Source organism: Malaya genurostris, chromosome 2 (genome assembly GCF_030247185.1).
Source record: "Malaya genurostris strain Urasoe2022 chromosome 2, Malgen_1.1, whole genome shotgun sequence".
NCBI lineage: Eukaryota > Metazoa > Arthropoda > Insecta > Diptera > Culicidae > Malaya > Malaya genurostris.
The window spans coordinates 71,806,914-71,824,536 of record NC_080571.1 but is presented as its reverse complement, the minus strand read 5'-3'; the positions used below and the strand labels follow the sequence as shown (position 1 = coordinate 71,824,536).

At 36.2% G+C, this 17,623-nt stretch overlaps 1 protein-coding gene across 9 annotated transcripts in view; it reads left to right on the top strand.

Annotated features, from left to right (window-relative positions):
- The first annotated feature begins 245 nt into the window (after positions 1-245).
- LOC131432272 (signal peptide peptidase-like 3) overlaps positions 246-17,623 on the top strand; it is a 109,252-nt gene continuing 91,874 nt past the window's right edge. For 3 of the 9 annotated variants that reach the window (XR_009229822.1, XM_058598443.1, XM_058598451.1), the window contains exons 1-2: positions 458-1,039; positions 2,202-2,502. The gene's annotated coding sequence lies outside the window, so the exon portion shown is untranslated. Of the gene's footprint in view, positions 354-457; positions 1,123-2,194; positions 2,503-17,623 lie in introns of those variants that run through there. The other 6 variants (XM_058598450.1, XM_058598449.1, XM_058598448.1 and 3 more) reach the window with 6 other exon arrangements.

Sequence of the window (17,623 nt, the reverse complement as noted above, 5' to 3'; positions counted from 1 at the left end):
CAGATTTAGATTTTTTTATTAAAAACATTGGTAGAATGAATAAAAATACCCGGTAATTATTAATTTTTATATTTTTTTTACGTGAGCTGTTTCTGTGCCAACAGCGTTGGTATAAAAGTCTTGCTATAAAACATAAATAAAAATGGATTCCAATGAACTGTCATGAGCTTGCAAGTCTCACCATTATGAGCGAGCAGCAGTGAGGCAGCGAGAAAAATGTATTGCATTGCTGAAGAGGAGTGTCACACACACAACGCTAAATACACCGATCATCGACTGCTTCTGACTTGGATTTTGATGGCTGCTCGGTACCGACGGAAAACTAGAGTTTGTTGAACAACTATACCAGACGTGTATGGCATAGTGCGGTGGAGTATAGAGGTGTGCAAAACAGCTCATTTTGGTGAACAGCTCCGAACCGATCAGCTCACCAAAGTGAATCGATTCGATGTATCAGCTCATCAGCTCTTTTAGTTTGAACATAAGGTTCATTTTGTGCGCCGTTTTTCTCATGCACCGGTTTTCTTTCATATGCATGATCAAAATTGAATCATTGATTTGCAATGATGCAATGAATGCAATGCGAATTAGTTTATCTTTAATTGATGTCGACTAAATTGAATCTCTTAAAGAGCCAAAGATCCGACCAGCTCGTAGCGTGTTCCCTTCGTCATAATGCAGTGAACTGGGTAGCAAATGAGTGAGCTGATGAGCTGCGGTTCTTTTGAAAAGAGCTGTGAGCTGTCAGCTCACTTCAATGATTCGATTCACTGGAACAGCTCAGGAGCGAATTGCCCATCTCTAGTGGAGTAGTGAAAGATTGAAGTTGTGAATCGGGTGGCTCGTCTTATCCATTGAAAAAAAAAAGCTGGTCGTCGTGATCGCCATTCGGTCGTCAGTGTTTGGAGACGTAGAGTTTTGGGTCGTCGAAAATTAAAAAGTTCCAGCTATTCCTCCGCATCAAAACAAGGCCACAGCTGGTCCCCAAATCGTAGGCTCGTTGGTTCCTTAGGTGTGCGACAATTTCCCTAAATTTTCGGTGAGCAACCTAATGTGCTATACCTCCTATCTTGAAAAAAATCGTCAAGTGTTTTTCTCATAAAGAAAGATTTAGGAAACAAGGTATTTGTTATTTGAAATTCAGTATTGACAAGTGACGAAAACTTCACCAGTGTAACATTTTTTCAACATTTCTGAACCCGAAATCGAAGCATAACAAGAGCCGAGCAGAAAGGAAAATGTGGCTGACAACATTATTGGGATTGCAGGGTTCAGTTATTGCTTATGGGAACCGAGACATCGAACGGAAAGTTGCGAACTAGAATTATTATACTGATGGAGGCGTACCTGTGGCAGTGTTTGTTTCGTTATGCAAAAAAATAAAGTAGATTGGAGCATACCTTGGTCGCGGTGATCAAAGTAGAGGATTTACGAACAAAACAGTTATTGAGCAAGTGACCGGATTCCTGTGTTGCATGACCATCGTAACCACGATTAGCACTGTTGTTCTTTTAGCGATTTTATGTTTGATAAAATGTAAAATATGCTAGTTTGGTTTCCAAAACACAATTTTGTGTGAAACTAAACTCAATTCACCTAGGTCAGTTTATTAAAATTACTTCCACCTGATCCACCCAGAATTCATTCTTAATCCCAAATCGAGATAAGACAAAAAACCTAATAGGGCCTGTTTTATTTTTCTAGCATTAAACTCATAAATTCAAATTACGCTTGCATCGAATGTGCATCGCACTAGTATAGGTGCACATGCTGGTACCCGACCTGTCTATTGTTTGGAACAAGAAAGCTTCCTCCGAACAAACCCCACACAGGGTCCACCAAGAAACAGTAAGCGGTGGTGCCTTTCGCTCGGTAGCCCATCCGCTGACGTTCGTTCATAAAAGTTGTTGTATTTCGCGGAGATTATTTTTTGTTTGTCCGCTTTGCGGGGTGGCAGCAGCCTGCTAATTGAACACGACATGAAACTAGGTCTCTATCTCTTTGGTGTGCGAAGCACAGGACATAGTAGTATTGTCTAAGTTTAAGATCGCTCCAGGAACGCATAAACAGTTCACCCACCGTTTGACCTAAGACCAGCGAGTCCTAGTTTGGGATGCTACACTAGCAACGTTGGAGATTTCAGTGGTATGATTATTTAATCAGCTGCTTTTTTATCTTTTTGGTGCGCGGCGAGTTATAAGGTGGTCTCTTGTGGCAGTCACAGGCAGCCGAGTGCGAAACAAGAGGCAAAATAAGAGGCGGTAACTTTTTCGGTGTAAATCGAAAGTAGATCAAAAGCAGTGAGGCTGTGGCAAAAAAAGTGAATAAAAATTGTATAGAAATTGGCCCGTAATGGCCACGGAATGGTGTTGGTAGTGGATGCACGACGTACATTTTCGGATTTGTTGATAGTTCCCGGAAATTGAGCTGAATTTGGACTGCAGAGCGTAGCATCACGCGGACAGTGGCAGAGAGCAGTCACTAGCAGTAACTAAGAAGAAGGTACGTCCAAATTTAATTAACCCTTCTCACCTCACAAACATTAGTTATGCGACGAAAGCAACACAGCTTATTTTTCTTCGTCCGGTTGAATGGAAGTGTAGTTTGACTTGCATACACTTATATTGTTACACCAGTTCTGAATGGTTCACATGGTTTCAAACAGCATAATTATTTTGCCACCTCGAGAAAAGTGGCTGCCCTTTACACTGGCAGATTGTGTTTTCAGACACTTCTTGCAAATGCATGGGTTGCTATAACTATTATCCGTTGACTAATGTTTCATTCAAGAGCAGTTTTTCAGTTCGACTGTTTCCCATTGCAAACCGTTTTGAATAATTTAGGATAATGGTTCGCTTTCCAATTTGAAATGAGTGGTTTGATGCAAGACCATATAAGTTGCGAAAAAATATTACTTCTTGAGGTACCAAAACCTCCAAATTATGTTTTGGTACCGTCGACGACCAGAAAGTCGTCATTTGTTTTTATTCGACACGTCCGTAAAGACATTGCACTGCACAAATAACATTTACGTCATGTTCGCTGAGTGGTTTATGATGAACCGCGAGGTGGCATTAGTAGGTTAAGAATAAACTGCTAATGTACTGCTGAGTCTAAGACGAAACGTAAAAATAAGAAAAATAATCAATAATCAGTAATCACGTTATGGGTAAACCCATCGCTTTTCCCGCAGCTTATTTATGTTCGACTTTCCACTCGTTGTGTCAGAAAGGCAGGTTAATGACAATAAGGATAACCCTAAAATGCCCTCGTAACTTTCTCTATACGTTAACGCTTTCATGGGACACATTTGTATTCCAGAATTGAAATCTCTCTTAAGATTACTAAATTACAAGGTATTTTCAAAAAGATGGTACTATTTTTTGTTTTTTAAATCATACATTTTTATTTGTTTTTAAGAAAAAATTCTTTCGAACTAATTTCCAAATTCTTTTTTTAAACTACTTTTATTTCGATTTAAACCAATTTTCAAATGCTTTCAACAGCAGTTTAAGCCTTATTGTCATAGGACGATCGAATTATTAACATACCACGATAAAGCCCGTGGTATATATATATATATATATATATATATATATATATATATATATATATATATCTATATATATATATATATATATATATATATATATATATATATTATATATATATATATATATATATTATATATATATATATATATTTATATATATATATATATATATATATATATATATATATATATATATATGTATATATATATATATATATATATATATATATATATATATATATATATATATATATATATATATATATATATATATATATATATATAAATATATATATATATATATATATATATATATATATATATATATATATATATATATATATATATATATATATATATATATATATATATATATATATAAAGGGTGATTTTTTAAGAGCTTGAGAACTTTTTTAAACAATAAAACGCATAAAATTTGCAAAATCTCATCGGTTCTTTATTTTAAACGTTAGATTGGTACATGACATTTACTTTTTGAAGATAATTTCATTTAAATGTTGACCGCGGCTGCGTCTTAGGTGGTCCATTCGGAAAGTCCAATTTTGGGCAACTTTTTCGAGCATTTCGGCCGGAATAGCCCGAATTTCTTCGGAAATGTTGTCTTCCAAAGCTGGAATAGTTACTGGCTTATTTCTGTAGACTTTAGACTTGACGTAGCCCCACAAAAAATAGTCTAAAGGCGTCAAATCGCATGATCTTGGTGGCCAACTTACCGGTCCATTTCTTGAGATGAATTGTTCTCCGAAGTTTTCCCTCAAAATGGCCATAGAATCGCGAGCTGTGTGGCATGTAGCGCCATCTTGTTGAAACCACATGTCTACCAAGTTCAGTTCTTCCATTTTTGGCAACAAAAAGTTTGTTAGCATCGAACGATAGCGATCGCCATTCACTGTAACGTTGCGTCCAACAGCATCTTTGAAAAAATACGGTCCAATGATTCCACCAGCGTACAAACCACACCAAACAGTGCATTTTTCGGGATGCATGGGCAGTTCTTGAACGGCTTCTGGTTGCTCTTCACTCCAAATGCGGCAATTTTGCTTATTTACGTAGCCGTTCAACCAGAAATGAGCCTCATCGCTGAACAAAATTTGTCAATAAAAAAGCGGATTTTCCGAATGGACCACCTAAGACGCAGCCGCGGTCAACATTTAAATGAAATTATCTTCAAGAAGTAAATGTCATGTACCAATCTAACGTTTAAAATAAAGAACCGATGAGATTTTGCTAATTTTATGCGTTTTATTGTTTAAAAAAGTTCTCAAGCTCTTAAAAAATCACCCTTTATATATATATATATATATATATATATATATATATATATATATATATATATATATATATATATATATATATATATATATATATATATATATATATATATATGTATATATATATATATATATATATATATATATATATATATATATATATATATATATATATATATATATATATATATATATATATATATATAAAGGAGAGAAAGATTCTCTGGATTATAGGAAATGAAACTGATACAGTTCATTCAAACAATAAACTAAGTTGTATCATTACACAAATGAGATCATAGATGAAATGAACCAAATGTTTTCTTGATATCAAGGTGTAAGTATTGAATCAACAAATTCATTGCCAATACTACATGGAATGAGAAGTCCCGGGTCTAACAAAGAAAAAGTCGATTGTTTACCGTGAAAACTTTTTTATTGTTCAGTATAATCTCTATCTAGAGCAATACACTCGGTCCTCCAACATTTTGATGCACTTAAAAAAAGATTTGTTAAGGCTTGCAAAATAGGCTTTCGTTTCTGCAATTACCTTAGCATACGACGAAAATTTCTTTCCCTGGAGAAACCTTTTCAGGTTTAGAATTAGATAATAGTCGCTGGGGGCCAGGTCTGAAGAATACAGGGGATGGTGGCCCAATCCGTACCGCAAATCATTCAATTTCATCGTTGCCTTTATGCTGAATGTTGAAACTCATCTTTTTCCATAGCTTCATAAAAAACTAGAACTCGTCTGACACGATCAGTTGCTATTCAAACACTAGTGGATAGATTGTCATGGTTCGAAACTATTCACGTCTTTTCTGTGAGAGGCCCGGCCCGGGATTTTTCATTCCATGTAGTATCATCAACTCAACTTTTGTTGACATGTAAGAAAAAGTTTGTTGATTTCAGCAATAAATCAACCGAAACATATCAATTTTTTGTTAGCCTAGATCAGAATTTTGCTTCAAATCAAACAGATATAATTATTGATATTGAAGGGAGAATTTGATTCAAAACAATCATAATATATCTTGAAAGTAACAGAAATCAAATTTTAAGATCTATTGACTGTTTTGTTATTTTAAACTGACTTCATTTCTCTGCGTGTGCCAGACTAGCTTTAATGGTAGAGCATCTCCATGGTAACAAGAAGGATGCGGGTTGAAGTCTCTACTTCTGACCATTCTTTTTTCGCAAATTTTCGTTTATTCGCAATTTTATTCATCTTTCATCTATCGGTTTGTTTTTCGGTTAATACGAATGAAAAATAAAAACAAAATAAAGACTGTCCCAGAAAGTATGGACGCACTTTGATTTCGCTGTAAATAATTCACAAGTGTTAGATATTCCAATTTTATTCGATATACTGATAATATTAGACTACAACAACAGAATATTATTCTCAACATTTGCAACTTAGCCACTGTAGACTAGCTGGTGCGCCTTCTTGTGAACGTTCCTCATTAAATTCCGTACAGACTTCTTGGCGACAAGTTTTGACACTTTTTTCCAATCTTTTTCGAACTGTTGAATGGTTTCGGCTGCCGAGACATGTTTCCTAAGATGTGCCTTCGGTAATGCCCAAAATTCTTCAATTGGTCGAAGTTGTGGGCAATTTAGTGGATTCATGTTTTTTGGGACGAAAGTGACATTTTTGGTAGTATACCATTCTACCGTTGATTTCGAGTAGTGGCAAGAAGCAAGATCTGGCCAGAAGACAACAGGATCCTTGTGGGTTCGAATCATGGGTAAAAGTTGTTTTTGTAAACATTCCTTAATGTATATTTCGCTGTTCATTGAAGCAGTGGTAATGAAGGGTTTCGATATCTTACCGCAGCTACAAATTGCTTGCCAGACCATAGCTTTCTTACCAAATTTTTCGACTTCAATCGATGTCTCGGACTGGTTTAACACTTGCCCTTCTCGCAACGTATAATATTGTGATCCCGGCAAGGATTTGTAACCGAGTTTCACGTAGGTTTGGTCGTCCATGATTATGCAGTTCAAATTTCCAGCAAGAATCGTATTGTACAGCTTTCGAACCCTCGGCCTGATCGATGCTTCTTGTTTCGGACTACGTTTTGGTTGTTTCTGCTTCTTATAGGTTCGAAGATTCAAACGTTCTTTAGCACGAAGAACATTCGACTTCGAAGAGCCCACTTTTTTGGCCACATCCCGAACTGAAACCTCCTTCTTTTGCTCGAACGCCTTCAGTATACGTTTCTCCAACTGAGGGTTAGCAGGACCGTTTCGGTTTATCCTCACCGAACTTCCTGATTGCATTTCGCACGGCTTTTTCACTTACTTCTTCCATTTTTGCTATCTTTCTCAGTGACAGTCCGCGTTCTGTGCACCATTTGTACACAATAAACAACTACACAAGTGGTTAGAGAAGAGTGTAAACAACAGGACGCAGCTATAAAAATTGACAGATTCTGAACCATTGCGAAATGGCAGCGGTTTTTGGTTGCGTCTATACTTAACACATGGATCAATAAGTCCCGAGACTAATGCAGAGATGGCGCTTGTAGTAAACCAGTAACCACGTCTCTCTAGAGTACTAACCTTTGCTTGAAACGGGTCAAAATTTTAAGTCAATCCGACCAGAAACAGCTGAGTAATCGAGGTTGGAGTAAAGTCGTTTTGTAGTTTGTTTAAAAAATGGAAAAAAAACCGAGTTTCGTGTTTTGATAAAACATTGTTTTTTAATGGGTAAAAACACCGTGCAAGCGAAACAATGGATTGAAAAATGTTATCCGGACTCTTGTCCATCAAAAGCAACGATTTGTCGGTGGTTCGCCGAGTTTAAACGTGGTCGTACCGACACAAATGACGCGGAACGCTCGGATAGACCTGTGGAAGCCGTTACACCGGAAAATGTGAGTGAAGTGACGAAAATTATAATGAAAGATCGTAAAGTGAAGCGTAAAGTGCTGAGATGACACAGATATCATATGGAAGTGTATTTAATATCCTTCATGAAAAATTGAGCATGAAAAAGGTTTTTTCCAAGTGGGTGCCGCGATTGCTTTCGATGGAACAAAAACAACAACGAGTCGATGATTCAGAAATTGAACGAATTGGGCTTTGATCTGCTTCCCCACCCCCCATACTCGCCAGATTTAGCCCCCAGTGACTACTGGCTCTTTGCTGATCTTAAAAAATGCTCCAGGGAAAAAGATTTGGCTCAAATGAGGAGGTCATCACAGAAACTGAAGCTTATTTTGAAGCGAAAGATAATTTTTTTTTATAAACATGGTATTGAAAAATTGGAAAAACGTTGGAACCATTGTATCACCCTAAAAGGTGATTATGCTGCTGAATAAAAAAAAATTTTGCAAAAAAATGTTGTTTCCATTGTTAGTCTCGGGACTTATTGATCCATGTGTTAAACTTACCAAGATGGATAATTATCCAGCAAAATGTTCACAGGATATTAAGAAATTTCTGACTCCACTTGAAGAATGGCTCGCTGGAAGAGCATTTCTAATTCCGTTTTCTTAAATGTTGCTGATAAGCGTAATGCTAGAGATACACTAAAAAAAAAGAAATACGAATACTATTTAATTTCATTGGCATGAACTGTCCGAATAGAGTTTAATCTAATGTGGAATTTCGTTTGTGTTTTATTTAAAAGATATTTTTACTCAGGCCTATTTGCGTTCTAGCTTTACGTGGCCGATTGAGCCGATTTTTGAAATATTTTTTTTTTTGAGCTGGATCTCGTTGTCACCCTTTTTCTAGGAGGAGAGGAGCTTCCATTTCCCTCCTGCGAGGATTGAGGGGCACTTCGTTCGTGGTTCGTCTCGTCACCCATTGTCTTCTTTTCATTGATAGTTGCTGTAGATGTACTTTGTTGTACATTGGTTGCGATTGCTGGTTGGTTGGAGGGTAGGTTGTTAACTGCAGCTGGTGTACTTTATATATATGGGGTACTGATGGTTTCGTTGAAGGGTGTTTCATTGTTGTTGGTGGCTGTCACAAGTGTACTGGGGTTGCTTGGGGTTGGTGTGAAGGAAGCACCGTTTTCCTTTGGTGTGGTTGTCTCCTTGTCCAGTTTATCACATGGCTTATCGTAGGGAACAGCTTTTTGGCAATATTGACATGTGGCCATCTGGTTGTCATAGGTAACAAGTGATTTGCACGGGATTCTTGTATCCTGACCGAAAATCACATAAGAAGGAATAGGCCTCTTCAAGTGCATGCGTAACAAACGTACGCTATTTAGAATACCGGGGAAAAAATTCTTCCACTTTTCTTTTTCGATAGAGATAATCTCTCCGTATTGGGACATAGTTTTGTGAATATAAGGATGGATGACGCTTGAGGGAAGATTATGCACACGCACTTCTATAGCACTATCATCCATATATACTGGAATGTTGTACTTAATGTTTTCGTGCTCCACATAGTGAACATTGTTATTGTCTTTTGCGAATTGAATTGCATCCAACTCTTCATAAAACTGGATGTAAACAACATTATTTGTCTTATTGCATTGGAGTAAATGTGCTTAATGTCAACATGCATTTGCTCCTTAAGCAAACCTTCAAGTTCTCGCATCGAAGGTCGAATTTTGGACTGCCTGAAGTCAACAATAATTGTATTCTTTCGTACCGGTAGTAGCTTTTGTTCGTTTGGTTCACTTATTTCGAGATCGTTTTATTGTTCATTACACAATACTGTACTTGATTTCTTCCGTCCCGAACGTAAGTGGTTTTGTTTTATTGACTGACTTGGATGAGATGTGAAAGCGAACTGTCGTTTGTGTTTTGATCGAGTAATGTTTTGCAAGAAGTACTCGAACGATATATACGAATTTTATATTCGATCTAAATATTTCGATGTTGTTAGGTGAAAAAGCTTTATTTATTTTCGTATTTAAATAAACAATTTTTGAACCCGCCATAGTTCTTAGGTTTCCTTTTTTTAAATGCGATGATCACAATATTTGATTTTTTCTGTAAAAAATTAACAATCAACCATGCGTTTCCATTGAAGCTCTATTAGAAGGAACCGCTTGGTCCATAGATCTATTAGTTATGCACCACGCGTTTCCTTGCAATATAACTTTAATAGTTAAATGTCAATTTTTTTAGAAAAACTCAAAAATTCTGGGTTTTTACATTATGAAATAAATATGAAACCGAAGCCAAAAAAATTGTTTTTATTACTTTTTATATCTTTTATTTTAACCTAATTGTGGTCGTTCGAAGGGATATTTTTATTACTAAATAACCCAAAGTGGTACCAAAATCGGAAGAGTTAAAAAAAATTCCAAAATTTTTAAGCATTTTGAAATTGACAGTGCCCAACACGTCCTTCTTTTTTTTTTCAAATTTTTATGTGTAGCGGTCAAACAAAATGGAAAAAATAGAACCGCCCTAGCTCCGTCAATATGACAGTTGAAAGGTAGCAGTTTTAGGAAAACTCTCTCCAGTCCAAGTTCTTTCAAATGTGGTAAAACGATATGAATTCTCTTCGGGGGCAGATTTCACATGCTTCCAAGACTATAGCCTTTGGCGTCTACTTTTTCGTCATCTCTTAATTTCTGAAGTATTCAAAGTCTATTTACAGTCTTTTGAAGATTTCAATTGACAATTTCCCAATATTTTTTTGCGGATGAAATTGAGAATAATGGGGTGAAGTGGTTTTCGATTGAATCCACTCTGTTTTGGCGGTGCCACAAAGTTTTTCTCCTTGTAGTGGCAACTAGCCAATTCTCACCAAAAAAAAAAACTAACCATCAAAGTAACGATTATCCAGTATTAAATGCACCTTCAATCATTCGAACATCAATATAGAAACTATCAACTGAATACAGCAAAGCTAAAATTAATGAAAACTCATAATTCGCCAGTGAGAATTTTCCTGCCGGCAGAATGAAAAATGTTTCCACAGCTGCAGCGTGGTATATTTTCATCCTTCAAGTATCACCGCAAAGCTTTCATCAGTTTGGCTACACATTTCCATCCATAAGCACCGGAGGAGACACGGCCAGACAAAAGCCGGTTTTACACTGAAAACAAGCGCGGTTCAACTGGGAACTACCCATCGCTCAGGTATTGGAAACGAAAATGTGATACATAAACGATAGGTAAATGGCGGTAGCGGCAATTGAAAATAGCGTAAAATCAGCGAAAACACTAACCCGCATTCACTGTTGACTGCACTCGGGCTTTCCGTGATTGATTTTTACCTTTGTTGGAAACCACAGTTTTCCTGATTTGCTTGCTGCGTTGCTTGCCGTTCTGCATGGGTTTGTGCATTATAACGTTAGTTTCGTTGGCTTAAATTCAATGGTAACAGTGCTTCTAAGCTACACATTTGGATTTTGTAACCACGGGCTACACAAAACGTATGTAATGACAATATCAAAGACTATGATTGGCTTACGTCATTTAGTGTTCAGTCTTTCATCAAAATTAAACTTTTTTTTGAAAATACAGTTAAAATGTTTTCTAGCTCAAGAAGCGTTTGTATTCCTACTCACGTAGAATACTTAGCGTTTTGCTGTGCTAATTATTGCAGAAACTTCTTTTTAGCAAGTATGTAACTCCAATGCAGATGCGCTGGAAACAAAAGATACCAATCATCCCATCTCAAAAATCAAACTAGTCAGTCATACCCAACCGGCTTATTTACCAAGTAACGGACAAACGAACGACTGCCTCATGAATCATCTGAATCTTCTGACTAGGTGGAACTGAAAAGACCATGTCGAGATCGGAAATTTCTCACCGGCAATCGCCTGCTGGCTGACTGGCTGTCTGATGCGGGTCGCCAAATGGTTGCGTTAAATTATGTGCGACCTTTACATTATTGCATATTATGGACCAGAGAAGCTACCACCAGTGAGATAGTCTGCGCAGTTTGTCGTCGATATTCATCAGCTGTCTATACTCGACCCAGATTAGTATTTACCAGCCGTATGGCATCTCAATCGCTGATTACTCAGCCAGTTTCTGTGACCGGCAGCTAATGCTTGTTTGTATACAGATTTGTTGCTACTGATCTTACTTAATCGCATTACTTCTATTAATGACCGTATAAAATAACATTGTCAATACAGAGTTTGATCACAGACAATCAGAAGTAACATTGTATTTGCTTTCTATCGTGTGCATTAGAAACAAATTTACAAATGTGCGAAACTCCACTATCACATTAAATGCTAAATAGGCAATTATTTTCCAAATATCAAAATAATATTTATCTGAACTCCTAACCAACCTATTTGGTATATTCAATTTTAATAAGTTTATTAATAGTAAGTCTTATTATTTTAGATATTGCGACAATATTTATCCTGTCACTATTGTCTGTCTAGTTTTTTTTTAACGGAACCACAACATTTGGCCGACCGTTGACGTGATGAAAAATTACGGACGGCTGATTTTCATAATTTGACTTCAACTCATTCGATATTCAATTTCGTGTCATGTCTTATGCTTTAGCACGTTTTTCTTGTATCTGGTATGAATTCTCATGAAGTAAAGTTTCAGTTTTCCAATTTTCGAAAATAACAGGCCCTCTGGAGCACTTCTTGTCAGCATAAATTACCCTCGAGAATTCATCCAACGGGTTAAGAATTGGATGCCTTAAGGTAGAAACCTATGAATATCGAACGGTGATGTTATGCGTCCGAAATGATGCTGGAGCGTCATCAAAAGAAGTTGGTTATCTGTTATTATTACTGTTGAAAATGGTAAAGGAAATTACTGAATTTTGTATTTTGTTTTTATCAGGGGTATAAATAAGTTCGTGCCGTCTGTTTTCTAAATTTGAAAATTTATTGACCAAAAGTGGTTACAAACCAATATTCAATATTCGTACTAAAAGGTGTTGTACTAGTAATTTTTCACAAAATCAGTCAAATTAAATTTCAATTTTGACTTTAAAAATTTAAAATTAGTTTACTATTTTTGATTTTGATAAAATTTTCTCCCAAAATAGTTAAATATGTTCCCCACCAACCGTTCATACATTGCAAGATGGGCACCTCGAATAGCAATAAATATTGTTAGAAAAACTTTTTCCTCTTAAAAATGCCTATCTTGCAACATTTGGATCATTTTATCTATTATTATCCTGGATAATTCAATCTCATTCAAGATAATTAGACAATTATTAGAATCAAAGTTCAACCGGTTTAGTCACGGTTAGTTAGTTTGATTATAAGCTAATAAGACTTGCTTGCTAGAGGATTTTTTTGGCTTTTTTGAGGAATTTGTTTCATTTTCAATATCCACTAACAATAAATTCAAGTATCGCCCATCACCAGTCACCGGGTTGGCGGTTCAGTACATAGGACGATGGTCTTACAAGCCAGTTGTCGTATGTTGGAGCCCCAACCTGGAAGGGTTCTTAGTGTCAGTAAGATCCATAGTACAAATCCACAAAAGGAATGTGATGCCAAGACTTTGCTTTTGCAGTCACTTCTTTTTCCCATCTTTATAGCAATCGGCCATAGAAAGAAAATCGACCAGAATAGAGCTTTCTGTATCCAGCGCTAAATCATTGAAAACAAGAGGAAGGTCACATGTTTCGTAATAAATGAGTAATAATGAGTTTTAAGAAACTCTATTATATGACTAAGCACAAGTCCGATTGAAACTGAACTGGAGATTCAACTGGTCATACTATCCAGACCACTGGAAGTCACTTTGCATACTTTGTTTTTCCATAATTGATGTGTGACTGTCTTTTGAAAAGGGCCAAACTTTTTAAATCTTTTTTTTAATAGTCATAGTGGAAAAACTACAAATCGTGCAAAAAAAGTTTCGCACTAATGATTTTTCACAAAATCAGTTAAATTTTCAAGTCAAAATACAGCATGTATGTAAATATTATTTATAGTATTCATGTACATCACTACACCACCGGTACGATACTACTGTACTATCGGCTGTGAAAATTTCATATGCATCACGCAACATGGAATCCATCTGTATCCAGTGCTAAAGGTAAAAGAAAATAAACACTCGCACTCATGATGCGTGCACACTTTTTACAACAGTGGTGTATATATGTAAAAGAGAAGAGCTCTCGTTGAAGTTGTCAGTTCGAGGGGAGAAGTTTCGCTTGCTCTTCGTCACACAGAAGAGATGGACATCTCTGCCGGTGACAGACATTCGTGCCTGTGCCGTGAGTCTGTTTTCTTCAAAACGGTTGTAAACTCGTGCTCATGTGTGCTCAGTGCCGATGGACTCGCTTGTGTTGATGTACGAAATCGAACATCGCACATGGCGTACTTCGTTCGTAGAGGCGATGTTGTGTTTGCTTCTCCCGTACCAGCGTGTATACGTACCGGTGCGTTTTTTAAAATGGTTCGAATTTTTCGACACTCATCACCTTGTAATTCCGGAACCGGAAGTCAGATTCAGATGAAATTCAGGTGTTATGAATGGAATTAGAAGACCTTTCATTAAGTTTGCAAAAATCGGTCATGTCATCGCTGAGCAAAGTGAGTTTGTCCCAATTTAGAGTTTTGTAATCACTATTTTCGGTGCTTCCGGAACCGGAATCAATAGACTGGTACCGAAATGGATACGTTTGGCTGTCAAATGGTAAGGCCTATCGATTTGAGCCCTCAGCAACCTCATTGTTCCGTGTTTTGCAATACTATTGTGTATAACTGACTGAAATTTTCTAACACTTTTTATCCAGTAATTCTGGAACCGAAAGTGAGATCCACATGAAATTCAAAAATTTTGTAAAGGGCCATTTGAATCTAAGTTTGTGAAAAACGGTCTCGCCATTTGTAAAAAGTCAAAATGTAATTTGAAATTGACATTTTTACACTAATTCCGGAACTGGAAGTCGGATCCAGATGAAATTCAGTTATTTTTATTGGACCTAAGACATCTTTTGAATCTAATTTCGTAAAAATGGGCTCAGCATCATCGGGCCGTGCTTCTTCAAAGACGACGATGGGCGGAGCCCTACTGTGTATTATCGTTCACGTAGAACATGTAAAAATATAGCATTTTTGCCAGAACCAGAATTCAAAAATATATACGTTCATGGAAAATGTATCATTATACTGAATAGAGGATCAGAACATAATTTGTTCGGCACAATCTCTATATAATTGTATTATATAATAAAAAACTCGAATAAACATCTTCAAACAGAACAAAGTTTTGATATTACGTTTATTGTGGAATTTGGCCTTTCTGTTCCAACAGACTTCGCAGCCGATTCATATCATAGCTTCTATAACATAGTTAGTGCTACGATCCTGTTGACACAAAGAAAAATAATAATGTAAACACTTTCTACTTATTCGAACATGACAATAAAAGTCAATTAGAATGGAATATTTTGGCAGTAATTCCAGTCCAGTAATTTATTTTAACAAATTCGATAAGGAAATTCGAACGCGCGCTATCACACGTGTCAAGTGAATACTTTTACATTAATTTCATCTAAACAGCGTGAAGGATCTGGTGAAGTACTGTCAGAGATACCGAAAATACTTGAATGTTCTCTTGTCTTCAATCGTTCTTTTGATGAAGAATCCATGCTTGCTACAAAACTCAGGCATATACATGGTAAGCAAGTTAGTCAATATATATACAATGTATATGTATATTATACATATAACCTCAGGTTAGTCAATCATAATTACTCTTGCTTCATAGTTCTAGTATAATAGTTATAACGATTGAATTAGGAAGGATTCAAAAATCCATTACGAATCAATGAGTCTTTTTACAAGCCAACAAAAGAGGTAAGCCCACTGCGCTCAATCCCTGAAAATATTGCTGGTTTCTATGTGTCGGCTTTTCTTGTTATGCTTTGCTCGACGATTCGGTCAATTAAGCGGTTAAAATTTTGCTCGCCTCTTTCGAGACTACATTTTACATTGAAGTTTGAAGTCGATTACCAAAAAAAAAACACTATTTTCGAGTTCAATCAATTTTTTCCCAAGGTAGGTATCCACACGTTGTCCGACGTTATGGACTATCGTTATTCAACGAGGAAAACTTTTTTTCGTTGTTTTACCAAATCGGACTTCCGGTTCCGAAACTACAAGGTGAAGTGAGTTTAAAATTAGGTAACTGTTAGCAACGATGCAGAACACGGAAAAGTTCATCTAAAACTTTCTAGTTTTTAATCAACATTCAATAAAAAGTTTTATGAAGAATTGCTTAGTGATATTTATGATCACATTGAGTATTATGAGAAAGATATCACTACACCACTAGGTTACGCCTGTAGCGATCATGATACATTTTCATGGGTGAAGAGTTGTTACTGATCAAAGGGATCATTTCGGTAATAAAATCATAAACAATAATCATGATTTTATCATTAAAAGACGAGATGACTCGTTTTGTGTTTTTGTGTTTCCATACATGTTGGTATCTTTGCTTACGAAAACACATCCATTGTATTTCGCTAGCAGCTCGTTCGTTCGCCTCGTACGTTTTTTTTGGTCAATGTATTCGACTTCGTATCTATCGTGTCAATGTTTACAGGTGCTGTTCGATTTTTAGTTTACTGTGGCGACGATAATCCGTACAGTTTAAATGTTACTGTTGGATGGAAATATCATCAATTTGAAGAAACCTGTAATTTTATTGAAACTGAATTATCAGCAAAAATTCATTTTCTATATTATTTCACTTCTTTATATGGTATTCATCCACTATCAAAATATTTCCAAGCAACGTTCAAATATACTGGGAGTAGAATCCTTTCCTAATTAATGTAATACTTGTACTAGTTAATGAAACCATCACCGTTCGATAATCTGGTGAAATGAAGTGAAAAAATTATGTTTTAAGCTTACCCGGGTATGCCCCGTTAACTCCGAATTCCCTCAGGAAAACTTTGCTGCCGCTGATAAAATATCGTTCCGTAATCACCTTTCCATCACAGAGACTCCCCGCAAAGGTGGCTACGGTGGCGTCAACAAAAACAGGCAATCACCTGGTAACACAATCTTAATTCAGTTTACAGCTGATACGATAGGCCAGAGGCAGTGGGAGGTGAAAGTACTCCTACCTCATAATTACTGGCAAACAGATTAATGGCTGTTTTTATCGATGGATGGTGGCATACTGTTTATTGAACTTTGATGCCAGCAGATAAACCCGTTGCTTTCATTTTACGTGTCATTTTCTTCCTCTTCTTCACACATAAACCCACTCATAATATAGCGTTGGCAACCATAATAGCGTTTTTTTTTTTCATAAATACGTTTATTTCTTAAGGCAGTTTACATAAGTTTTTCTTCGCCGTAGCATCACTTTTACATAATATTCTTATCCTAATTTAATTCTAACATAGTCACAACGTTTTGCATTTATTAAAACATATTCTCTTAATACTTAAATATCATCTTAGGTAACTCGTCATTAATTATGAAATCTACTCGGAAATATTATTTGAACCAAACGATTAACTTCTATAAATTATAAAATAAGCTGTTATTTTCAGACATTTTGTTAATAATTTCATAAACTGTTTCGAGTTTGTTTGTATCATTACATTATTTTTATTCTAATTTAGCTATTGGTTGAACTCATGGACGCAGCTGGGATCAGAACTAAGTCTTGAAAGGGGCCTTTATTAAATTGAAACTCCAGTTTTCTTTATGAAATGATAAATAAGTTTCATGTATGAAAGGTCACGACAAGCAAGAATGTCTCGAACTGGGATATTGGATAGTCTACCTTGGGTACGCAAAGAATTTATTAGTTGAGATCTGACATCACGATACTCCACGCATGTCCAAACGACATGATCAATATCTCGATAACCT